The sequence below is a fragment of the Nyctereutes procyonoides genome, unplaced genomic scaffold (genome assembly GCF_905146905.1).
Source record: "Nyctereutes procyonoides isolate TBG_1078 unplaced genomic scaffold, NYPRO_anot_genome, whole genome shotgun sequence".
Lineage (NCBI taxonomy): Eukaryota > Metazoa > Chordata > Mammalia > Carnivora > Canidae > Nyctereutes > Nyctereutes procyonoides.
In genome coordinates, this window is record NW_026575051.1 from 13451182 (window position 1) to 13477731 (window position 26550).

The following is a 26550-nucleotide window of genomic DNA, read 5'->3' on the forward strand; positions in this document are numbered from 1 at the left end:
TCCAGAAAGTAAACAATGTCAAGGATTGCCGGCAAACGCTGGAAGCTAGAAGTAAGACAAGGAAGGATTCTCCCAAAGAGACTTCAGAGAGCATGGCCCTGTTGACACCTTGGTTTTCGACTTTTTGACTCCAGAACTATGAAACAGTAAGTTTCTGTGGTTTAAAGCAATCCAGTGTTTGATACTTTGTTACAGAAGTCCTAAGGAACTAATACATAAATAACAAAGATTAGGATTTTTTTAACTTTGTAATACTGTCACTATATAATGCAAATAACATGACATCATTTAATGAACAAATAAAACATTAAGTCTGAAATAAAACCAACCATGCACTAAAACTGTCATGTTAAAATCAAATTGATTTTCTTTGCATGATATGGTTACCAAGTAGGTCAGGTCATTCCTTGTCTTTTTTTCTTAGTACCTCAAAGCACATGTTCTTTGGCTAAGGTAGATGCCTAACAGGCAGAAGCAAAGACAATCATTTATCTTGTTGCCTCTTGCTGTCAGGTGAAAGATACCTCAATGAAGCAGATGGTTAACAATTAGGTTGCCACAATTAGGCCCCTGGTGTCATCAAAGATCATATGATACATCTCTGCTCATTAAGCCTCAACCTGTTCCTAAGTAACCCAATAAGAGATCACTAAGACTAACTTCTTTCCAAATGGAGGTAACATAAACATCCAGGAAATTCATTTGAATTCAAGTGAATTTTTTAATTTTTTAAGATGGAGCTTCACAATAAAGAATAAAAGAAACCATATTTTCTTAAAGCATACCTACCTTACCCAAGAGCTCTTTCTTACAGAGGTTATACTCTAACATTTTCATTAAATGGTCTATTAATGATTTAAATGTGAGCATAGCCTCACTTATTGAGAGAAAAAAAAAAGCAGAACTGGGGCACTGTCTTGGACAGAGGCTACTCAGAAAAAATAAAGTCATCAGCAGTAAGACTACACAAAGTTGTTAGACTGCATTTTTTTTTAATTTTAAGAGTATATATCATTTATTTTAATTTATACAAGATATTGAAGAGTATTAAGAAAGCCTCAAATTAAAAAAAATTTAAAAATTAAAAAAAAAGAAAGCCTCAAATTATAAGATATCATTTGCTATTTTCATTCTGCATTTTGATAGAGCACCTCTGAAAATGTGAGTTTACAAAGAACGTTAAAGAGAACATACCCTTAATTTGAATTTCTTTACATTAGCCCAGAGGAAGCTGACTGATCTAGGCCATATTTAGCAAGTACAATTCCTTATTTTGTTTTTCCTTGTCAGGCTTCCAATTTATACAAACACTTTATCTGGAATCTTTTCTAATCTTTTTCTCAACGTACTATATTCTATAATATGTAGAATTAAAACAAGGTGGTAGGTTCTAATCCAAGCCATTAACCATAGTCCCAAGATTATAAGGACCTATAATGTACTAAGATAACAAAAACTTCTTTGGGCAAAAATTACTTAGTTTGAGAAATGTATTAAAAGACCCCTTTGGTAGTAAATTAGTAGAGGCATACTAGGTACAAATTTGGAGACACAGATTCTATTCATATTTAAAGTAGAAGTTGATATTTCTACAATCAATCAATCAAACTTGGCTTTAACCATATTACCTTAAGATGTGGTAAGAGAGAACTCTACTCTGAGCCTAAAAGTCACAAATACAACAACATCAATACTCATCACTGGCACATAACCCAAATCATTCATTCTCGTGACTAACACCATTCCAGCCCTAAGGGGAAAATTCTCCACATTTCTCAAAACAAAAGGCTACTGCATCAGAATGCCATGAAGATTTGTGGGTTATGTTACTACTGACATGGGAAATGCACACACTGCTCTGGGGAGTTGGAAGGATTAAGTGGTAGAAATGCTGAGGTTCTCATATCTTCCTCTCACACAGCATGAACACACAAGATTACTGCATTACAAAGTACCATTTTCAAATAATGCCAAAGATCCATTTTCTTGCTTCTCTTCTTCTGATGTGTAATTTCAAGGATTTTTATGACATATGGTACATGGGTCATCATTTAAATTCTTGCTCTTTGCTCTAACAAACTTTGGGGGTGAGCTTGAACAAAACCTAAACCAGACATATTCAAATAAAATTTTGTTTCTACCTCATTTTTAGGATAGATTTATTTTTTGGTAATTGAAAAAATTAGTATGTGTTTGGAATTTTTGGTTTAAAAATAATAAGAACTATTGACCCTAACCTACTCCAAAAAAAGTGAACATCTTTCCTGTTTTTAAAAAATTTCCAGTAAAAGAAAGTCCAAAGCTGCATTCAACTGTTTATGTTAAAGTTTCCATTTTCAGTTTATTTGTATTTCATCCATTAAAAAAATGTTTTGAAAACCGAGATTCGCATAGAATGTTGACCAAATTTTCAAACAGTTCCAAACATGCTCTCTCAAAATGTGAACCTACAAGTTTCTTAATGTCTCTGAACTCAGATTTGTGCATTTCGATGTCATCTGGGTGACCAAATTTAAATTTCACGGCTGCTTATCAAACACAGTAACTGAAAACTTGAACTAAACTCATAAGTGTGCAAAGAAGTAAATATCCACTGGAAAAAAACCCTGATTTACAGGGTGGCCCATTTAAAACAGTTCCCATTTAATAATGTGGCTGTGTACAGGGCCTCTTTTAAATGGGCCACCCTGTATGAAGCTTAAGTCCAAGATAAAAAATGTCCTCCCTTGAGAATTTTTAAAAACCAAAAACACTGTAGGTTTAGTGGTTATTTTTAAGGTTTTAGATGGTTTCTTTGGACTCCTTTAGAACTGAAAAAAGATGGATACACATTTTAAAAATGAAATGTTACAACCACACATCTGTAATGAGAACCAGCGCCAGTGGATATTTTTAAAGCAAATTAAAACGGTCAACTTTTTTTAACTTAGGCAAACAGCTGCTACACACACAGTGCACAGTAACTACTTTTCAGCAAAAGTTCAGAAGGAATTTCCTAATGAAGATTTATAGGATGTTCTGGGATTGATAATTAAAGGTTCCCCCCAAAAGATATGAATGACAGCATCAGAGATGTGAGGGTTAAGGGCACTGAGCATGCCTGTACTCTGAAGGAGGGACCTAGAATTTAGAATGAAAAACACAGAGGTTACAACAAAGGAAAATTGGGAGGAAACAGACATGGAGCAAAGCTTTATAGTTTAGTTCCTTCTGTAAAAAAAAAGGGAAAAGCTTGCCTACAAAAATTATATTGTTAAAGAGGGATCCCTGGGTGGCGCAGCGGTTTGGCGCCTGCCTTTGGCCCAGGGCGCGATCCTGGAGACCCGGGATCGAATCCCATGTCAGGCTCCCGGTGCATGGAGCCTGCTTCTCCCTCTGCCTATGTCTCTGCCTCTCTCTCTCTCTCTCTCTGTGTGACTATCATAAATAAATAAAAAATTTTTTTTAAAAATTAAAAAAAAATTTATATTGTTAAAGACATGGAGTCTGAAGATTTTGACTTCCATTGAGTACCTGACATCAATAATGCTGTTTCCCTCCAAAGACAATACTAGTAGTAGTAGTAATACTAGTAGTAGTAGTAGTAGTAGTAGTAATCATAACAGTAACAACTATAAACCCTCCCACCATACTATGTGCCAACTTCTCTTCTGGTAACTTGGCATCAGTAAATTATTTAATCCCTACAACAATACTATGAGTTTGACAATGTTATTTCCATTTTCAGGTAAGGAAAATGAAACACTGAGATGAAGTAATGTGCTCAAGGTCACAGACATAGTAACACTGCCTACCATGATTCAAGCCTTACCTTGAATCAGGTTGGATTCAGGTTCCAGGGTCAGCACTCTGGATATTTAAAAAGCTATTCTAAATATTTAAAAAGAAGAAATCACATAGTTCCCTGAAAGTATCATTTTGTGAGGATCATATGCTGAACACGACAGATGCGTCCTTACAAGTGAAGCAGCCACATTCGACTTCATTCTCAGAGGTAGCTCATTTATTCAACAAATATTTACTGAACACATTATTGTGACAAGTACTGACCTGGGCACTGGCCATAAAGCGATGAATGAAACAGGCACTTTATCTTACCCTGTTTCAAAACTCAGGTCAAAACTAAATGGGATCAATACCTAACAGAAAGAGATCTATTTACGGACAAGCCTGCCTAGAATGAAGTAGAACAACAGCTCTGCTCTACAATAAAGTATTAATAATATTTATTCTCTCAGAAAACTGACAAAGTCAATAGGAAGTAGGACAGGCAGAAATAAAGAAACACAGAGGGAAAACAATAAACTCAAGCAATGGAGCAAAAGAAACCCAAGTAACCAAAAACTGCAAGACAGAAAAGAGAGTGAAGGAGGGAATATAGTAAAAGAGAATAAAGCCACAACAAACGCAACAAGAACCAAAGAGATAAGAACCTTAGGAACAGGCAGTTATTACTAAGTATAATTGTATCTCATTATTTATATTTCCTGAAAACTAATGATGTTCAGCAGCTTTCATGTGCTAATTAATTAGTATTTTATATGCCTTCCCTTTGTAAAATGCCTAGGGTGTTGCCATTTTTTTAAATCAGTTTGCTTAACTTTATATAACTGAAGCAGAATAGGTATATAGATATTCTGGATACAATTCTTTTGTCAGACATAGGTACTACAGTTCTATCAGTCTGTGGCCTACCCATTCATTTTCTTCAATAGAAATTTTCAGTAGATCCAGCACAAAGAGTTAAAAGGGTATCCTTTCATCACTAAATTACCTGGCATCTTTGTAGATAATAAATTGGCAGTTTTTGTGGGTCTGTTTGTAGACTCTTCTGTTCCACCGAGGTATATGTCTATCCCTTTGCTATGGCCACAGTGTTTTAAATACTGTAGCATTCTACTTTTTAACAAGTCTAGAATTCAGTTAGTGTTAAGTCTCCAACTTTATTCTTTTTAAAACTGTTCTATTTTCTGTCTACATAAAAATTTCAAAATAGGCATATCAATTTCTATTTTTAAAAGACACTGCTGTGATTTTCATTGGGATTGCATTCAACCATAAATCAATTTGGAGACAACTTACAATAAATTACAATGGTATGTCTCCATTTACTTATATTTTTTTTCTCTCAGAAGTATTTTGTAATTTTCACTGTAGAAACTTGTTATATTTTCAATTTATTCCTATTGTATGTTTTTTAAATTCTCTTATAAATGATTTTATTTTGACTGATATACAAAAAGCTATACATACTTATGCATACAACTTGAATTTGGAAATAAGTATACATCCATATCAATGAAACCATCACCACAATTTGTGCCAGAAACATATCCATCACCTCCAAACGTTTCCTCAGGCTCTCTTTACTATTATTATTATTATTTATAATATCAGGATTATCATTTTTGATAAGATTATTTAACATACAATCCTAACCTCTTAGCACACTCAACAATATATAATACAAAATTAACTGTGGACATTATGCTATACAGTAGTTCTATAAAATTATTTATATTTATAACTCAAATTATGGATCATTGGACTAATACTTCCCTATTTTTCCCTCCACCTAGACCCTGACAATCATCATTCATTTCTCTACTTTTAGGAGCTTGACTATTTGACTTCTCATATAAACAGTATCATGTATTATTTGTCCTCTGCATCTCGCTTATTTCACACATCTCGCTTACTGACACAAATAGCAGGATTTTAAAGCTGAATAACATATCATTGTAGGGGTGCCTGGGTGGCTCAGTCAGTTAAGTGCCCAGCTATTGGTTTCAGTTCAGGTCATGATCTTTGGGTCGTGAAATCAAGCCCTGTATCTGGCTCAGTGCGGAGTCTGCTTGAGATTTTCTTCCTCTGACCCTCCCCCTGGCATACACATGTTATCTCTAAAGCAAATAAAAATAAAATCTTTAATGAAAAAAAAAAGCATATCATTGTATATATATATATACATTCCACATTTTCTTTATCCATTCACCCATAAATAGACATTAAGGTTGCTTCTATGTCTTAACAGTGAATAACACATTTACCAATTCTTCACTGCTGAGTAATAGAAGTAAATTAATTTATTAACTTATGATCCTATGACCTTGATATATTCTTTTACAAGGTCTGGTAGTTTTTAAATTATTATTATAGTCATTCTTTAGGCATTTTCTATATATAAGATTATGTAATTTATGAATAAAGGCAATTTTACTATTTCCTTTTCAACTAGAATGCTTCTTATCTATTCAGGTTGACTTCCTGCACTGTTTAGGACTTCCAGTACATACAGAAGAAAAATGCTAAGAGCAAACATCATGCCTTGTTATGATCTTCATATGGAAAATATCTAGTCTTTCCATTAATTATGATATTATATGTAGGTTTTCATTGGTAATCTTAATCAGTTTAGGCATATTTCCATTTATAGTGTCCTGAAAGGTTTTATTATGAATAGATACTGAATTTTATCACATGCTTTTTCTACATCTCGAAGATGATTATGATTTTTATGCTTTATTATGTTAATGTGGAGAAATACTTTAATGGATTTTTTTTAATGCTGAAATGAATATGCATTGTTAAATAAAATTTTCTTAGTCTTTTTGTATTGTTCTTTAAATAACATGTTGGGTTAGATTTGGCATTTACCTAAAAATTATTGCATTTTATTCAAGAGACAGTGATTTCCAGTTGTCTTATAATATTTTGGTTTGTATATTAGGATAATAGTGGTCTAATAAAACAACACTATCTAGGATGGAATTTATTTGGTACACAGGTTTTTAATTAGTAATTATTTGATATTTAATTAGTCCTTATTTGATTATAGAACTACTGAGATTTTTCTATTTCTTATCTAAATTTTAGTAATTTGTATTTTTATGGAATTTGTCCATTTCATCTACGTTATCAATATTCCCTTATTATCCTTTTAATAACAGTGGAAGCTATAGTGATGTCTTCTCTTTCATGCCTGATACTAGTAAGTTCTGGTTTCCCTTTTTCTTGATCTAATGAGGAGTTTATCAATTTCTTGATGTTTGAAGGGAACTGGCTTTTATTTTTATTGATTTTTCTCTATTGTCTATTTTCTATTTTACTGATTTCTACTCGAATTTATTATTAACTTTTTCTACTTATACTTTGGTTCAATGTGCATTTTTTTCCTACCTTCTTAAGGTGGAGGCCTAGAATATTGATTTTTGACCTTTATCTTTTCTTTTCTAATATACGCATTTAGAGCTATAAATTTCTCTGGAGGCACTGCCTTAGATTCATCTTATAAATCCTGACATGTTGTGTTTATTATCATTATATGAATTTTATTCTTTTCAGTATTATTGTATATATTGTGTATATTTTGTTGTGTATAAGTCCTCTTATTAGATCATATATATTTAGGATTATTCTTTTCTTGATAAACTCATACTTTTTTTTATCACTATACTCCTTTATCTCTAGATATGTGTTTTATCCTGAAATCTCCATTGTCTGATACTAATAGAGTCATATTAGCTTCCCAGTCAACGTGATTGGGGCTTCCATGTTTAAGAAAACCAAATAAGCTTTCTTCAGGAATAATAAACAAAAATATATCATGAACTGTGACAAATTTTCTTAGAAAATGTAAGAGACTTAGAAAATCACAAGTCCAGTCTTTAGATTTAATGATTGTTTTCTATTAAAGGATTATTTGCCAATTTTCACCATGTATTTACTTTAACAAACTTATCAATTCATCATTTCACTGACTTCCTTAGTAAGCAAAAGATTTTTTTAAAGATGGAACATTTTGGGGGATCCCTGGGTGGCTCAGCGGTTTAGTGCCTGCCTTTGGCCCAGGGCACGATCCTGGAGTCCCGGCATGGAGCCTGCTTCTCCCTCCTCCTGTATCTCTGCCTGTCTCTCTCTTTCTCTATGTCTATCATAAACAAACAAACAAACAAACAAATAAATAGATAGATAGATAGATAAATAAATCTTTAAAAAATAAAGATGATGGAACATTTTTGTATATGTATATATTAGTTACATTATCAATTTTTACAAAAAAATTAATAGGCAGAACATAAATTATACTCTGCTTAAAATTAATGAAATACAAAACAGGTAAACAACTGAAAAGATGAACAAAACCAAGAGTTGGATGTTTAAAGAGATAAATAAAATTGACACATTTTTAGCTACACTAACCAAGGCAAAAAAAAAAAAAAAAAAGGAACCAAACTAACAAAATTATAAATGAAAAAGAAATTACAACTGATATCACAGAAATTAAAAAGGATCATAAGAAGTTACTACTGAACAACTATACAAAAATAAACTGTACAATCTAGGAGAAAATAGAAAAATACTTAGAAACATATAACCTGCTAATAAGACAATTAGGAAAAGCTAGAAAAATCTGTAATAAATGCATTACTTGTAAAGAGACTGAATCAGTAATCAAAAATCTCATGATAAAGCCCATGACCAGATAGCTTCACTAGTAAATTCTATGAACATTTAAAGAAGTATTAACATGAATTTTTCTGAAACTCTTACAAAAATACAAAGAGGAGGAAATACCATCAAACTCATTTTATGTGGCCAGACCAAAATGATACCAAAACCGAAAAAGGACACTAGATAACTACAGGCCAAAAACATGTGAATATATAAAGATTCCTAATAAAATAGTAGCAAACTTAAGTTCAACAACACATTAAAAGGCCGACTCACTACAATCAAGTGTAATTTATCCCTGAGATACAAGAATATTTTAACAAATACAAATTAATAAATGTGATACATCACATTAAAAGAATGAGAGGGGAAACTCACAGGATCCTGTCAATAGAGACAAAATTCAACAACAGTTCATGATAAAACTCTTACCAAATAAGATCTAGAAAGAACATATTTCAATATAATAGAGAACATAAATGATAACTCCACAACTAGCCTCAAATCCAACGGCAAAAAGCTGAAACCTTTTCCTCTAGAATCAGGAACAAGACCGAAGTACCTGCTCTCATGACTCCTATTCAATGTAATCCTATAAATCACAGCCAGAATAATCAGGGAAGAAAAAAAAAAAAAGTAAAAGGCATCACAACTGGAAAAGCGAATTTGGTCCTATTTCCAGGTGACATGATTTTATATATAGAAAATCCTAAACTGCACCAAAAATCTGTTATACCTAATCAACAAATTGAATAGTTTCAAGATAAAAAATTAACATACAAAAAATCAGAAGTGTTTCTACACAATAACACAAATTATCTAATAAAGAAATAAGGGAAATGATTCTATTTACAATAGCACGAAAACAATAAAATACTTAGAAATAAAATTAAAAGGAAATGAAAGATCTCTGCAATGAAAACTTGAGGGCAATGATTAAAGAAATTAAAAAAAAAACATAATAAACGTAAAGGTATCCAATGTTCATGGATTAAAAGAATTATACTGTTAAAATGTCTCTACTACCAAAAGATGTCTACAGATTTAATGTAATCTCTATCAAGATTCTAATGGCATTTTTGAGAAATAGAAAAAACAATCCTAAAATTTATATGAAATCACAAAAGACCCTATTCAAAAAGGCAAAGTTATCCAAACTAACCAGAACAAAGAGGCTTCACACTTTCTGCTTTCAAGCTATATTATAAAGATATAATAATGAAAAAATATTGTACTGACGTAAAAACAGATACACAGACAAATGGAACAGAATCAAGAGCTGAGAAAAAATATGCAAATACAGTTAACTGATATTTGACAAAGAAACTGAAAATAGTCAATGGAGAAAAAGTCTCTTCAATAAATTGTCCTGGAAAAACTGGACAATCACATGTCAAAGAATGAAATTAGATTTTCATCTTACATCATTCAAAAAAATGAATTAAAGGTTTAAATGTAAGACCAGAAAGCATAAAACTGTAGAAGAAAATAAGGGCAAAAAGGAATCTTGACAGATTTTTATGGATATGGATTTTAGGGATACAAGCAACAAAATAAAAAAAAAAAGCAGGATTACATCAAACAAAAAGGAAAAGAAATGATCAACAAAATGAAAAGACAACCTATATGATAAGAAGTAGTATTTACAAACCATAATTTAGATGAGGGGTTAGCATCCAAAATATATAAACAACTTACTCAATTCATTAGTTAGAAAAAGGAATTCAATTTAAAAATGGGCAAAGATACTAAACAGATATTTTAACAAAGAAGATATATGAATGGTCAACAGATATTAAGAAAAGATGCTCAACATCAGTAATCATTAGGGAAATGGAAATCAAAACCATAATAAGATATCATCTTAAGCCCAGTGTTGAACTGGCTAACACTGAAAAGGCAACAGATGACAATGCTGGTGAGGATGCAGAAAAAAAGGAACATTTGTGCACTGTTGGTGAGACTGTAAATTGAAACAGCTACTAATAAAAACATTACGGAGGTTCCTCAAAACATTTAACATTTTATGGGATGCCTGAGTGGCTCAGCAGCTGAGCAATTGCCTTTGACTCAGGGCATGATCCTGGGGTCCTGGGATCGAGACCCACACTGAGCTCCCTACATGAAGCCTGTTTCTCCCTCTGCGCCTATGTCTCTGCCTCTCCCTCTCTTTGTCTCTCATGAATAAATAAATATATTCTTTTAAAAAATCAAACATTTTACCATATGATCCAGCAATTTCAATTCTGGAAATATATCTGAAGGAAACAAAAACACTATGTTGAAGACAAAATTCTATGTTCACAGCAGTTACTTACAAAAGCCAAGACACAGAAACAACCTAAGTGTCCATCAATGGATGAATGGGTAAAGAAGCTATGGAATAAACACGTATACTGGAATATTATTCAGCCACAAAAAAGAAGGAAATCTTCCTATTTGAAACAACATGGATATACATTGACTGCATAATGTTAAGTGAAATGAGTCAGAGAAAGACAACGTGATGTCACTTAGACGTTGAATCTATAATTTAAAAAAACGAAGTCCTAGAAAAAAATATCTGTCTTGTGGTTACCAAATGTAGAACATAAGGAAAAGGTAAACCAAATAAATGTGGTCAAAAGGTACAACCTTCCAATTATAAAATAAATAACAAACAGTAATGTAATAAACAATATGATGACTATAGTTAATACTGAAATGTACAATGTTTGGAAGTTAAGACAGTAAGTCCTAAAAAGTTTTCATCATGAGAGAAAATTTTTTTTCTATTTCTTTTCTTCTTTTTTTTCAGTACCAATATGAAATGACAGATGTTAACTAAACTTTTTATGGTAATTTCTCAATAAGTTTAAGTCTAATCATTATGCTGTATACTTTAAACTTATACCATGCTGTATGTCAAGTATATCCTCAAAACTGGGAGGGGGAAATCCTCTGCCCAAGCATTCTGATCTAGTATTCTACTAGAGAAAACCCTTCAAGTTCATCCTCTTTCCACGGTTATGAGAACTGCTATATAATGGGCAACAGAATTACCTGCTACAGATGTGTTCTAAACAGGCTATGTGGGGCAAAGTAGAGTTTAGTTTGGCCATTTGGACAATGGTACTCGATAATAACAAGGCTTAGTATAGGATAATAAAGATCTGGAATCAAGTCCTTGTCCTTGTGACCCTAAATTTCAAATTCGTGGTTTCTTTGTGTAGATATTCAAGCACTAATTTCATCTTTAAAATAGGGAAAATTGTAACAATAAATAAAATTTACTGAAAGCTTACCAAATTGTAGACCAGTGTGGGCCAAATGTCAGCCACCTAACTACCACCTTCAAGTTGTATTGTTCTTTTTGTTCTGATTAGGCTATCATTTATTACTTTCTCTAAGTTAATATATATTTCTACTTTTATTTAACAAGGAATTTTCTATCACAGAAAACCAGCATCATATGACAGGAAAGCAAAGGTGCCTACTCTTGATGGCAATTAGCAAAACAGTCTGACCAATTACCCCTTTTGGGGAAATTCTGAATGGGGAAGTGAGGAAGACATGGAGAGAAAAGTAGGAGACAAATGAGAATCAAGCACAAGGGAGTCAAGTCACAAAACTGACAGTGTTAAGTTTGGAGTAATGAATAATGTGTCATACCACAAGACAACTAAGTCATCAGATTATTCCAAAAATTACTTTTAACAGCTTGAGATATAAATAAGAGTACCAAAAATTCACCTAAAGTGTATACTTAAGTGGTTTTCAGTATATTCACAGTTGTGAAACCATCACCACAACCTAATTTTAAAACATTTTCAACATCTAAAAAAGACCCCCTCCCTATTTATTAAGAGTCATTCCCCATTTTTGTCTCCTCTCCCAATCTTTACACCTGGGTATCACTAATCAACTTCTGTCTCTATAGATTTACCTGTTTCAGACATTTTGTGTTTGTTTTTGAAGATTTTCTTTGATCCTTTCTTGTCTTTCTCTGTCATGGTTTCCTATTTTCTTTAGTGATATATTTGGATTTCCTTCTCTTAATTCTCTGCATATTTATTAGTGTTTTTTGATATATGGTTATCATGATGTTTGTATATAACCTCTTCTCCATTATAGCATTCTATATTAAGTTGATGGTCTAAACGCATTCTTTACTCCTCTTCTCCCACATTTTAGACTTATGGTATCATATTTCATATCCTTTTATTTTCTGAGTTCCTTGACTGATTTTTTTTTATAAATTAATTTTTATTGGTGTTCAATTTACCAACATACAGAATAACACCCAGTGCTCATCCCGTCAAGTGTCCCCCTCAGTGCCCGTCACCCATTCACCCCCACCCCCCGCCCTCCTCCCCCTCCACCACCCCTAGTTCATTTCCCAGAGTTAGAAGTCTTTATGTTTTGTCTCCCTTTCTGATATTTCTCACACATTTCTTCTCCCTTCCCTTATATTCCCTTTCACTATTATTCATATTCCCCAAATGAATGAGAACATACACTGTGTGTCCTTCTCCGGTTACTGTGGCCAAGTTCAAAAAGGGTGTTGCCTGAGTTCTCCTCTGGGATTTTGATGGAATCTTGTCTCACATTTAGATCTTTCATCTATTTTGAGTTTATCTTTGTGTATGGTGAAAGAGAGTGGTCCAGTTTCATTCTCCTGAATGTGGATGTCCAATTTTCCCAGCACTATTTATTGAAGAGACTTTCTTCCAGTGGATCGTCTTTCCTCCTTTATCGTATATTAGTTGACCATAAAGTTCAGGGTCCACTTCTGGGTTCTCTATTCTGTTCCATTGATCTATATGTCTGTTTTTGTGCCAGTACCACACTGTCTTGATGACCACAGCTTTGTAGTACAATCTGAAATCTGGCATTGTGATGCCCCCAGATATGGTTTTCTTTTTTAAAATTCCCCTGGCTATTTGGGGTCTTTCTGATTCCACACAAATCTTAAAATAACTTGTTCTAACTCTCTGAAGAAAGTCCATGGTATTTTGATAGGGATTGCATTATATGCGTAAATTGCCCTGGGTAGCATTGACATTTTCGCAATATTAATTCTGCCAATCCATGAGCATGGAATATTTTTCCATCTCTTTGTGTCTTCCTCAATTTCTTTCAGAAGTGTTCTATAGTTTTTAGGGTATATTTTGAGAACCATTTGAATGGTAAATGGTTCTCCAACCTTTTATTTTCAGGTTGTAGGTGTCCTTCTGTCTAAAATGAGTCTCTTGTAGACAGCAAATAGATGGGTCCTGCTTTTTTATCCAGTCTGAAACCCTGCGCCTTTTGATGGGGTCATTAAGCCCGTTCACGTTCAGAGTTACTATTGACAGATATGAGTTTAGTGTCATCATGATATCTATTTAGTCCTTGTTTTTGTGGATTGTTCCACTGAACTTCTTAAAGGGGAATTTTAAGAGTCCCCCTTAAAATTTCTTGCAGAGCTGGTTTGGAGGTCACATATTCTTTCAGTTCCTGCCTGTCTTGGAAGCTCTTTATCTCTCCTTCCATTTTGAATGAGAGCCTTGCTGGATAAAGTATTCTTGGTTGCATGTTCTTCTCATTTAGGACCCTGAATATATCCTGCCAGCCCTTTCTGGCCTGCCAGGTCTCTGTGGAGAGGTCTGCTGTTACCCTAATATTCCTCCCCATGAAAGTCAGGGACTTCTTGTCTCTTGCTGCTTTAAGGATCTTCTCTTTATCTTTGGAATTTGCAAGCTTCACTATTAGATGTCGAGGTGTTGAACGGTTTTTATTGATTTTAGGGGGGATCTCTCTATTTCCAGGATCTGAATGCCTGTTTCCCTTCCCAGATTGGGAAAGTTTTCAGCTATGATTTGTTCAAATACATATTCTGGCCCTCTGTTCCTTTCGGCGCCCTCGGGAATCCCAATTAAACCTAGGTTTTTCTTCCTTAGAGTGTCATTTATTTCCCTTAATCTGTCTTCATGGTTCTTTAATTGTTTATCTCTTTTTTCCTCAGTTTCCCTCTTTGCCATTAACTTGTCTTCTATGTCACTCACTCGTTCTTCCACCTCGTTAACCCTCGTCGTTAGGACTTCTAGTTTGGATTGCATCTCATTCAATTGATTTTTAATTTCTGCCTGATTGGATCTAAATTCTGCAGTCATGAAGTCTCGTGAGGCCTTAATGCTTTTTTCTAGAGCCACCAGTAGCTGTATAATGGTGCTTCTGAATTGGCTTTCTGACATTGAAGTGTAATCCAGATTTTGTAACTCTGTGGGAGAGAGGGCTGTTTCTGATTCTTTCTTTTGAGGTGAAGTTTTCCTTCTAGTCATTTTGCTCAGTGCAGAGTGGCCAAAAACAAGTTGTATTGGAACACGGGGGAGTATCACTGGTCCGTCTAGCTGGTCTTCTGGGGGAGGGGCCTGTTGTGCTGATTTTCAGGTGTTAGCACTTGGGGGAGCTGCTCTGCCCCTGCCTGCTGCCGGGCTCAGTGGGGGTTGTTTACCCTGTCAGGCCCCAGGAGGAACAGCCGCAGTGGCTATGTCAACTCTGGAAGCCTGGATTCAGCCTCCGCAGGAACTACGGGGCTCAGGGCTCTCGGCTCTCCGTCCGCAGGACCTGGAGGCTCCGGGGCGGGGCCGCTGATCTGCTCAGCTCGGGGCAGGAGCGTTCTCGCTGTCCTGGGCCCTCCCGGCCTCTGCCTGTCCCGGGGGAGGCGCCCTGTGCTCCGGGGCCTGCGCTGTTGGATTCGCGCTCCCGCCCCGCAGCTCCCTCCCTGGAGCCGGTCCCGAGCCCCTCCGAGCTGCTCCGGTGCGCGCTGCAGCCCTTAGGGAGCTCGGCACACTCTCCTGCGCTCGCAGGTGTCTGTTAGTGTCCCAGGGAGCCTGAGGGCATCCCCGCCCTCCTGGGTCCTGCTCTAACTCCCTGCGAGCCCCTTTCCGCCCGCCCGGGAAGGTTGGTGCAGCTCCTGCTCCTCCGGGACGGGGCTCTCCTGTCCTGGGGACCCTCGCCCCGGCCTCAGCCCGGCTCCTCGCGGGGCCCCTCCCCCTCGGAGGCCTTTTGTTCCTTTATTTCTTTTTCCCCTTCTTCCTACCTTGATAGAAGCGCGAACTCTTCTCACTGTAGCATTCCAGCTGGTCTCTCTTTACATCTCAGGCCGAATTCGTAGATTTTCAGGATGGTTTGAAGGTTATCTAGGTAATTTGGTGGGGACAGGCGATTTGGGGACCCTGCTCTTACGCCATCTTGCCCCTCCTCTCCTTGACTGATTTTTTATAGAAACATTCTTCTTTACTGCTTTTGTGTTTACTACCTTTATACTGTCACTTTTGGTCTGTCTTTTCCACTCAATGAGTCCTCATTAGTATCTCTTGCAGGGCTGGTTCAATGGTCATGAAGTCCTTTAGTGTTTGTCTAAGTAACTCTTTATCTCTCCTATTCTGAATCCAGCCTTGCTGGATGAAGTTTTCTTGGCTGCAGATTATTCACATTCAGCATTTTGAATATATCATCCCACTTCCTTCTGTCTTGGAAAGTTACTGCTGAGAAATTCGCTTCTAGCCTTATGGGTTTTCCATTATATGTTACTGTCTTGTTTGGTCCTGTTGCTTTTAATTTTATCACTATATTTTGCCAACTTAATAACAAAATATCTTGATGTGTATCTACTTTTGTTCACTTTGCTGGGAGTTCCCTGTGTCTTATGGATCTGAATAACTGTTTCCCAAGATTATAGAAGTTTTCAGCTATTATTTCTTCAAATACATTTTTTGCCTCCTTTTCTTTCTTTTTCTGGGACTACTATAATACATGTGTTATTACTTCTAATGGAGTGAATAACTTCCCTAAGTCTTTTCTGGTTTTGCAGAATTCTTTTTTCTCTTAATTGTACAGCCTGATTACCTTCCATTACTATTTTAGGTAATTACTTCATTTCTCTGCATCTTCCAGCCTGCTATTCATTCCATCAACTGTGTTTTTCATTTTGTTTACTGAGTTCTTTATCTCTGCTATATTATTTTTTATTAACTCTGTGTTGCAGGTCTCACTCATGTCTTCTATTCTTTTCTAAAGTTCAGTAGTATCTTTATGACCATTACTTCAAACTCTCTATCAGGTATGTTACTTTTATCTGTTTGCTTAAATCTCTGGCTGTGGCTTTGTCTTGTTCTTTCGTTTGGGATAAATATCTCTGTCTTCTCATTTGGTCTAAGTCTCTGTGCCTGTTTCTGTCAGAAAATTCAATCCTTTCAACTTGAAAAACTTCATTAGTGGGAATATACATTACGTGAGGAAAAAAAAAAAGTTGTAAGTACCAAGAAAGAGCTGTGGACTAAGAATCCAAAGATTCTCAGTTATCTTTGCAATGCTATCTACTGTTATCAGCTCCATAATCCTGGTTAAGTCATTCTCCCTCTAAAGATCTCAGTTTCCTCATCTGTGAATAAGGGTTGTTGAGCTAATAATTAAAGTTGTATTCTGTTTTAAAGTATTATGATTTAAAGTTAAACGTCTCATCCTTCCAGATATAGTGAACTAAAGTAACAACAACAACAAAATACATGAGGGGAAAAAAACCTCATGTTTTTTTTCCCCCCCTGCAAAATGCTGCTGGATCTATGGCACAAAGTATACAATAAAATGAAAATCTATTCTTTCTCTAATAACATATCTTATTATCCAGAAATCAGCATAATTTAATACATTTTCAAGCTTATAAATAACCACTGCATCTCAAGTACATGTGGATTTCTAATAATATGGTCAAAATAAAAATACACATTAATATCCTACACATCACTTCTGATAAAGGAATCCATTAAAGTCATATACATACACACACATATAAGCCACATACATATAAGCCAAACCCACAAATGGTTCTATTAAATTTCAGTCTTTTTAATTTTTTCAAAGTCATCCTTGAAAGCCAGTAACAATCTAGGCATTCAAGTCATAAAACAAGAAAAAATGAATAAGGTAATAAAATTACCAACATATTGGTCACAAGAATTAGTTTAACACAATAAAAATTTAGGATAAAGCAGTTCTTATATGAATATACTAAATTTTAATTGCACAGAAATATAAAATACTGTTTCTTAAGCACTGAATGTGATCACATATCCTATTATAATCCTGAATGAAGTAATCAACAGATATTATTTCCATGGTTTCTTAAATCTTTATTTCTTTGTCTTTGTATCAATGATTTTACATTTTACTTTTTTGTAATATATTTCATTTGTGAGAAAGTACTAAGACATAAAATGGTTTGTGACTATAGGTGGTTTTACTCAATTTTTATGAGGGAGAGTTTATATATTGTCTTTTAATTTTTCCAATGAAGTCATCAAATCTCAGAAAAGTAAAAATGATTTCAAGAGTTTCACTACGGTACTTCATGGTGTTGCTGCCTAGGCACTCAAGTTGTACAGCCTTCGGAGACGTTAAACTAACATTAGCCCCCTCATACAAGCACATGCCCTACATAGCAGCTTCAGAGACACAAGTGAATATAAGTTCCTGATATGAATTACCCAACAACCCTTGTGATCAAGAGCCTATCCTGCCTCCCAGCACCTGTAGCTTTATGCACCCCTTAGGTAAGAACCCTATGAAAGCAGCCAAAACTCCACTCTTTTGGTTTGAAATGATCTATCTGGCCATAATCCAGAAATCACAAAGCAGTCTAACCTTAGATCCTAATAAAAGCATGGGGCCCAGGTTCTCTCTTTGTTCTGTGCTCTGCCTTTACCTACCCATGTAGGATCTTGGGATGCCAGATACTTCCTCCAAAATCTGTGATAAATGTCTTTACTTCAGTTTCTCTAGTGGTATGTTGTTGAACCATGGTTCATGATCTAGAATGCTGCACTCCACTTAACAAATATTAATTTGAAAAAGTCATAAAGAGTGATGTAGCCAAGATAATCTGATGAGAGATGAAACAAAAATAAAAAATGGTCTTTTAATGACTACTTTCAGGTGTATTCCATTAATAAATGAAAAAAAATATTACTTCAGCCCTAATTTCTCATCTAAAAACAAACAAACCACCATCCCGCCTATCTTAAAGAACTTCTATAAAGTTCCAATTGCTATATAACCTGAAATGGGTTCTAGAAACATAACCTTCTTATATTATAATAAAACATCCATTGTTCCAAGATCAACAATACTGAATAAGAAATATTTTACAAAAAAAAAAAGCTTACTTCCCCATTGTTGCAAGTACCTCATCCTCTGGCTAAAGTAACTTCCAGGGGATTTAAAGAGCTAGGCTCCTTTTCTTCTCCCCCTATTCTTCATTTATCATCTTTTTTTCCCTTTTAGGAGCCAAATATTAAGGACTAAAACATCCAAGAACAATTCTATATGTAAAGGAAATTTTAAAGTGCCTGAATGCCCAAGAAAAGTCTTAGAAAAGATGTGAGAAGGGAACACCTGGGTGGCTCAGTGGTTGAGTGTCTGCCTTTGGCTATGGATGAGATCCCGGGGTCCCAGGATCTAGTCCTGCATTGGGCTCCCCATAGGGAGCCTGCTTCTCCCTCTGCCTGTGTCTCTGACTCTCTCTCTCTCATGAATGAATAAATAAATAAAATATTTTTTAAAAAAAAAGATGTGAGAAGAAAAGTAAACAGAATCTAAGGAACCCAAGGAACATCACAAAGTGTATTAATATACATATTGAGAGAAGCCAAGAAGAACAGTGAGAAAAAGGAACAGAGAGAACTTCTGAAGAAATATGGTTGAAAACTTTCTAAGTTTAATAAAAGACATGAATATAAACATCCAATAAGCTCAACAAACTCTAAGTAAAATGACTTCAGAGACCAAAGGATTACAATCTAACTTTCAAAGACAAAAAGAGAATCTTAACAGCAGCAATAAAGCAGCAAATCATGATATACAAGGGATCTTCTTCAATAAGATTCTCAACAAATTTCTCATCAAAAACGTTGGAGGCCAAAACAGAGTGGGCCAATATGTTCAAAATATCAACCAGGAAATTATTATCCTGCTAAGCTATCTAGAAAAGTGAGCAAGAAATTAATTAATTTCAAACATTTTCATTATTATTATATATATGGTGATCTGTGTTAAGTGATTATAACTCACTGAAAGCTCAGGTGATAGTTAGCATTTTTTAGCAATGAAGTATTTAATTAAGGTATTACATTATTTTTAATGCTGCTCACACTTAATAGATTACATTATAGTAAGAACACAGCTTTTATATGCACTGGGAAAACAGTGTATTTGACTGTATTACTGAAAAATTCACTTTATTATGGTGATCTGCAACCGAACCTGCAATATCTCTAAGGTGTGCTTATATACATACAATGCGTTATAACTATTCAGCTTTAAAAAGGTGGGAAATTCTAAAATATATGTTACAATATGGAAGAACCTTGAAGACATTTTGCTAATGAAATTAGATAGTCATGGGGCATCTGGTTGGCTCAGTTGGTTAAACGTCTGTCTTCAGCTTGGGTCATGATCCGAGCAGACTGGGACAGAGTCTCACATCAGGCGCCCAACTCAGCAGTCTGCTTCCCCATTTCTCTCTCCCTTTGGCTCTCCCCCTGCTTGTACTTGTGTGCTGTCTCTCAAATAAATAAATAAAATCTTAAAAAAAAATAGCCAGTCATAACAAGACAAATATGGTATGATTCTACTTTTATGAGGAACCTAGAGTTGTCAAAATCAAAATGACAGAAAGGTTAATAGCAGTTGCCAGGAGCTGAAAGAGGAAAAAATGAAAACTTTTTGGTTAGTGGGTATAGAGTTATACTTTTACAAAATGAAGAGTTCTATGAATAGAACTCATAGTTCTATGAATAGAATAGATGGTAATGGTTGCAAAACAATGTGAATGTATTTAAAACTACCGAACTGTATACTTAAAAATAGTTAAGACGGTTTTACATTATTTGCATTTTACCACAATAAAAATTATTTTAAAGAATGTAAGAAAAATATAAGAAATGAAGAACATATATTTTTGGATACAAAGCATTATTATTTACAAAGACTTTATCAGGAGGTTAATCCAAAAATTCAATACAATTTCAACACGAACTAACAAATTTTAAACTAATCTGAAAAAGAAAAGGCATAAAACTAGCTAAGAAATTGTGCAAGAGAACAATGAGTGCATTATCTTACAATATACTTTAAAAAGTACAAAAGGAAAAGGAAAAGATAAATATTTTGTAATAAATTTTCATAGAATTAAAAACCTCTCCTCTGTGGCACTTATAATACTAGCAATTTTACATGAATGTAAGATATTTATTTAATGGCTGTTTCAACTACTAAGGTATTCCTACTTTGTAAGATAAAGCCTGAGGCATAGTAGGTATTCAAGACCTATTTGCTCAGTGAATGAACAAATGAAATAAAACAGAATATAGCAAAATCATCATTTATATATAAGAATAATACATATATTCTCAAGTCAATGAGGAAAGAACTGATCATTCCATTAGTGATACTAATAAACTAACTAGCAATTGGGGATAAAAATGTTAGCCCCCAATCTTACATCATATATAAAAATATCTTCAGGTTGCTGGAAGCTAAATGTCAATGTAAAATTACAGTTAAAGAACAAAATCTAATGCTCTTAATTCTTCTTCACTTTTCAACTACTGTAATCTAGCTAAACATACAGAATAAATAATATTCCCAAAAAGCAATGTAAAATAGAGAAGAACAAGTAAATTATAGCTTTAGTTAAGTATTATTTCATTGTAATTACGTGACCAGACATTTTAGGATGATGGGAACAATGTTGTCTTTATTCTCTGCCCCAGATACTGGCAATTCCAAATATCCTCTAAAATTGGATCTTTATATTCTATGGAAGGAATCCAAACTGAGAGGTAGGAAGTTTTGCATCTTTAGATCATTTGCAAACCTCTCATTAATTCTGATACACACTGAAAGATAATAGTAAGGCTTTTTTTCAATTCCATTTAATTCCACTTACAACTATTGCAAAGAACATTTCAAGCATCTCCATATCTGAATCTATTCAACTGTAACATAAGCATAAGTAAATCGTGGATTTCATCTACTTTAAGTATCTTACATAATCCTGATAGCCTAGTCCAAAGCCCAGCCAGGAAATGAATTGACAGGATAGCACAGAAAAAGGAATCTCTTTTTTCGTTTCTTACATTTTTCTTTGACTACTGGACTTTTCCTGAGATCAAATATATCAGTGTGCTATGCTTTAGAACAACCCAATGGAAAATGACCTCTCTGAATTCATAAAAATAAATTTTCAGATGGAATGTAAAGAATCCACCCAAATTCATAAAAGTAAATATAGGAAGTAATTTTATTTTTCAAATCATTATGTATTTTATTATTATATATTATTGCAAGCTGATTAAAATGATCACTGATCAGTTTTTTAAAATCTGTTTTATTTTAGTATAGCTGACACACAATGTTATATTAGTTTAAGATGTACAACACATTGATTCGACAAGTTCATACAATAGGTTATACTCACAAGTATAGCTATCAACTGTCATACAACACTACTACCATAGGGTAGTATATACTACCATACAACACTGACTATATTCTTTTTGCTGTGCCTTTTAGTTTTTTATTTTTTGAAAGATTTTATTTATTTACTCATGAGAGAGAGAGAGAGAGAGACACAGGCAGAGGGAGAAGCAGGCTCCATGTCGGGAGCCCGACGCGGGACTCGATCCCGGGACTCCAGGATCGCGTCCTGGGCCAAAGGCAGGTGCTAAACCGCTGAGCCACCCAGGGATTCCCTGCTGTGCCTTTTATTTCCATGAATTATTTATTACATAATTGGAGACCTGATCTGCCATTCTTCTTCACCCATTTTGCCTAAATCCCCATTTCCTCCCCTCTGGCAACCATCAGTTTGTTCTCTGTATTTACAGGTCTGATTCTGCATTTATTTATTCATTGTGTGTTTATTCCACATATGAGTGAAATCATATGGTATGTGTCTTTCTCAGTCTGACTTATTTCACTTAATATATTGCCCTCCAGGTCCATACATGTGGAAAACAGCAAGATCTAATTCTTTTTTATAGCTGAGTAATATTCCATTTTGTGTATGTGTGTGCATACATATACATCTCACATCTTCTTTATCCATCCATATCTATTGTGGGCACTTGGATTGTTTCCATATCTTGACCACTGTAAATAATGTTGCAATAAACATAAGGCTGCACATATTGTATCAAATTAATTTTTTCATTTTCTTTGGGTAAATATCCAGTAGTGGAATTACTGGATCATATGATATTTCTACATTTAATTTTTTGAGAAACCTCCATACCATATTCCATAGTGGTTGCACCAATTTACATTCCTGCCAACAGCTCAAAAGGATTCCCCTTTCTCTATATCCTTGCGAACACTTGTAATTTCCTGTCTTTTTGATACAAGTCAATCTGACAGGTGTTTTAAGGCGATATCTCACTGAGATTTTGATTTTATTTCCCTGATTATTGAGGTTGAGCCATATTTTCATGTGTCTGTTGAGAAAGTAAAACAAAGCTAGAGGTATCACAATCCCAGATTTTAAGATATACCACACAGCTGTAGTAATCAAAATAGTATGGTACTAGTGCAAAAACAGACCCAGAGATCAACAAAACAGAATAGAGAGCCCAGAAATAAACATATGTTTATTGGGGCAATTAATCTATAACAAAGAAGGCAATAAGATACAATTGGGAAAAGACAGTCTCTTCAATAAATGGTGCTGGGAAAACTGGCCAGATACATGCAAAAGAATAAAACTGGACTACTTGCTAACACCACACACAAAAATAAGCTTGAAATGGATTAAAGACTTAAATGTGAGACCTAAAACTATAAGAATCCTAAAAGAGGACACAGGCATGACAGTAGCCATAACAACATTTTTCTAGATATATCACTATGGCAAGTGCAAAATAAACTAGTGGGACTACATTAAAAACAAAAAGCTTTTGCACAACAAAGGAAACCATCAACAAGGCAACAAGACTGAAAGGGAAAAGAGATTTGTGAATGATATAGCTGATAAGGGTTAATACCCAAAATATAAAAAGAACTCAACACCAAAAAAATCAGTCTGATGAAAAAATAGGAAAAAAAAATAGGAAGAAGATCTGAATAGACATTTTTGGAAAGAAGACATACAGATGGTCAACAGACAAACAGACAAATAATTCTTTTCTAACAGAAATCTACTTTGCAAAATGATTCAACATTGGTGCTTAGAGAAGTGTTGGTCCAGACATTAAAATAATTCTAACAATAAAAGAAATTATATAATTCAATTATTACAGAAAACACGAAAATGACATTATTCTTGTCATCTCTTTACAAAAGGAAAGCTGAGACTTAAGATAGTCATGTCACTTATACAAGGACACAAACGTGGTGTTAGAATCTATGTCTGTCTGATTCCACATCCGGAGGGGCTCTTAGCCAGTTCAAACATTATAATCTATGGATAATAAAGGTGTGAGGGAGAAGAGTAAACTCTTGAAAGTAAACACAAACACATATACTTAACAGTTCTAAACTTCACCTGCTTATGTTCAGCCTAATTGTGCTTAACTTCTCAACTTGGTTAGGATAGGCTCACCTTGAAAAGGGAATTTTCAAGTTATAAGTGATAAGTTATAAACTTAAAGAATGAATGATTTGACACAAAGTTCTTTTCTTCTTGCTAATATCCTATACCACTTGTTCAGATATTCAGCCCACAAATTTAGTCTCTTGAAGCCCTAACCTCAAAAAGTGTTTTGAAATGTGAATTAAGGGAGTCCTTTTCATCCACAGAATTTTTTTCCCCAAATACAGCTTATTCAGACAAGGGGAGATGATAACCATGAAAATCTGAATTTCAGATTATCTGTCATATTTAAATCATTTTAATTTTGAAAATAAACCGCACCACATACTTAAACACAAGGGCGGATTCACTCCTACACAATTGAAGGGCAACAAGTCCCTTGCCATTCCCAAAACACCATAAAACTTAACAGAACTGTCAAAAACAACCATTTCAGCACTCAGAAAAATCAACCATAGGCTTACAACCAACTGAGAAATGGCTATTAATAAAAGCCACTTAATTTTAAGCAAGAATGGCATGAGTGGTGACAATTTTTCCTGGGGATTCTGATCGACCCCTAGCTCTGTGTGTGCAGTTAGGGCAGGCATATTGTGATAACGGGAAGTTTTGCTGCTGCTGTCAAAGAGGGGGTTGCCCGATTTAATGTGCCATCAGTTACAATAGTATCTTAGTGGCACATGGAAGAAAGAGGGCTACTGCTTCCAACCGTTTGAAGTGCTGGGTCTTTCTCAGGCAAGCAACAGCCTGGCAGGCAGGTGATAAATTTAATAGAAAATTCTGGGAGGTGAGGGAGCAACAAGGGGTCAGCTGAGATCACCAAATATCCTAAACTGACTTTGGTTGATATATGTGCAGCAGACATTAGATTGGGCATAAGCCACTCAGATATGTCCTTATAAAGCAGAACCGGAGCTAACAAACAGAGGAGATACCTCAGAATCCAGTGGAAAATAAGAGCCAGGAAAAACTTAAAATAGCCTAAACACTGAATATGCTTCCCAAATCAGCACAGATGTATAACCGGAGAGGAAGCCTTACTGGCTCAAACTATTTGAGCACAATTTCTGACCAATTATTGGTTAAAGCAGAAACAGAGGAATCAGCCTAAGAAGCTAGTCTTAAAAATAAAGAGGGTTAAAAAAACAAGAACAAAAATCACCAAACAGAGACACATCAGGAACAACACAGTTTGGTTGTAACAGTTTGGTTATTTTAGTCTAAATAATTAATAACCACATAGAAAGAACCACCACCACCCTCAGAGGAAAAAAAAATCAGAATCTAGAACTGCTATAAAATATTATCTAGGAGGAGGGGCAAGATGGCGTAAGAGCAGGGTCCCCAAGTCACCTGTCCCCACCAAATTACCTAGATAACCTTCAAATCATCCTGAAAATCTACGAATTCGGCCTGAGATGTAAAGAGAGACCAGCTGGAATGCTACAGTGAGAAGAGTCCGCGCTTCCATCAAGGTAGGAAGACGGGGAAAAAGAAATAAAGACACAAAAGGCCTCCGAGGGGGAGGGGCCCCACGAGGAGCCGGCTGAGGCCGGGGCGAGTGTCCCCAGGACAGGAGAGCCCCGTCCCGGAGGAGCAGGAGCTGCACCAACCTTCCCGGGCGGGCGGAAAGGGGCTCGCAGGGAGTTGGAGCAGGACCCAGGAGGGCGGGGATGCCCTCGGGCTCCCGGGGACACTAACAGGCACCTGCGAGCGCAGGAGAGTGCCCCGAGCTCCCTAAGGGCTGCAGCGCGCACGGAGGGACCGACCGGAGCAGCTCGGAGGGGCTCGGGAGCGGCTCCACGGAGGGGGCTGCGGGGCGGGAGCGCGAATCCAACAGCGCAGGCCCCGGAGCACAGGGCGCCGGGACACAGCCCAGGATCCGGCCTCCCCCGGGACAGGCAGAGGCCGGGAGGGCCCAGGACAGCAAGGACGCTCCTGCCCCGAGCTGAGCAGATCAGCGGCCCCGCCACGGAGCCTCCAGGCCCTTCGGACGGAGAGCCCCGTAGTTCCTGCGGGAGCTGACTCCAGGGCTGCAGAGCTGGCCCCGCCACTGGGGTTTTTCCTCCTAGGGCCTCAGGGGGTAAACAACCCCCGCTGAGCCCTGCAGCAGGCAGGGGCAGAGCAGCTCCCCCAAGTGCTAACACCTGAAAATCAGCACAGCAGGCCCCTCCCCCAGAAGACCAGCTGGACGGACCAGTTCCAGGGGAAGTCAAGGGCCTTAAAGTCTACAGATTCAGAAGATACTCCCCCGTGTTTTTGTTTTTCTGTTTTTTTTCTTTTTGTTTTTTGCTTTTTTGCTTTTTGATTTCTGTTTGCTTCCCCCACCCTTTTTTCCTTTCTTTCTTTTTTCTTTTTATTTTTTTCTTTCTTTCTTCCTTTATTTTTTCTTTTTCTCTTTTCTTTCCTTCTTTCTCTCTTCTCTTTTTCTGCTTTCCCAATACAACTTGTTTTTGGCCACTCCGCACTGAGCAAAACAACTAGAA

General features: G+C 35.7%; 1 protein-coding gene across 7 annotated transcripts in view; it reads right to left on the minus strand.

Annotated features, from left to right (window-relative positions):
* Nucleotides 1-26550, minus strand: part of SUPT3H (SPT3 homolog, SAGA and STAGA complex component) — a 529439-nt gene that overhangs the window by 279331 nt on the left and 223558 nt on the right. The window lies entirely within an intron of this gene.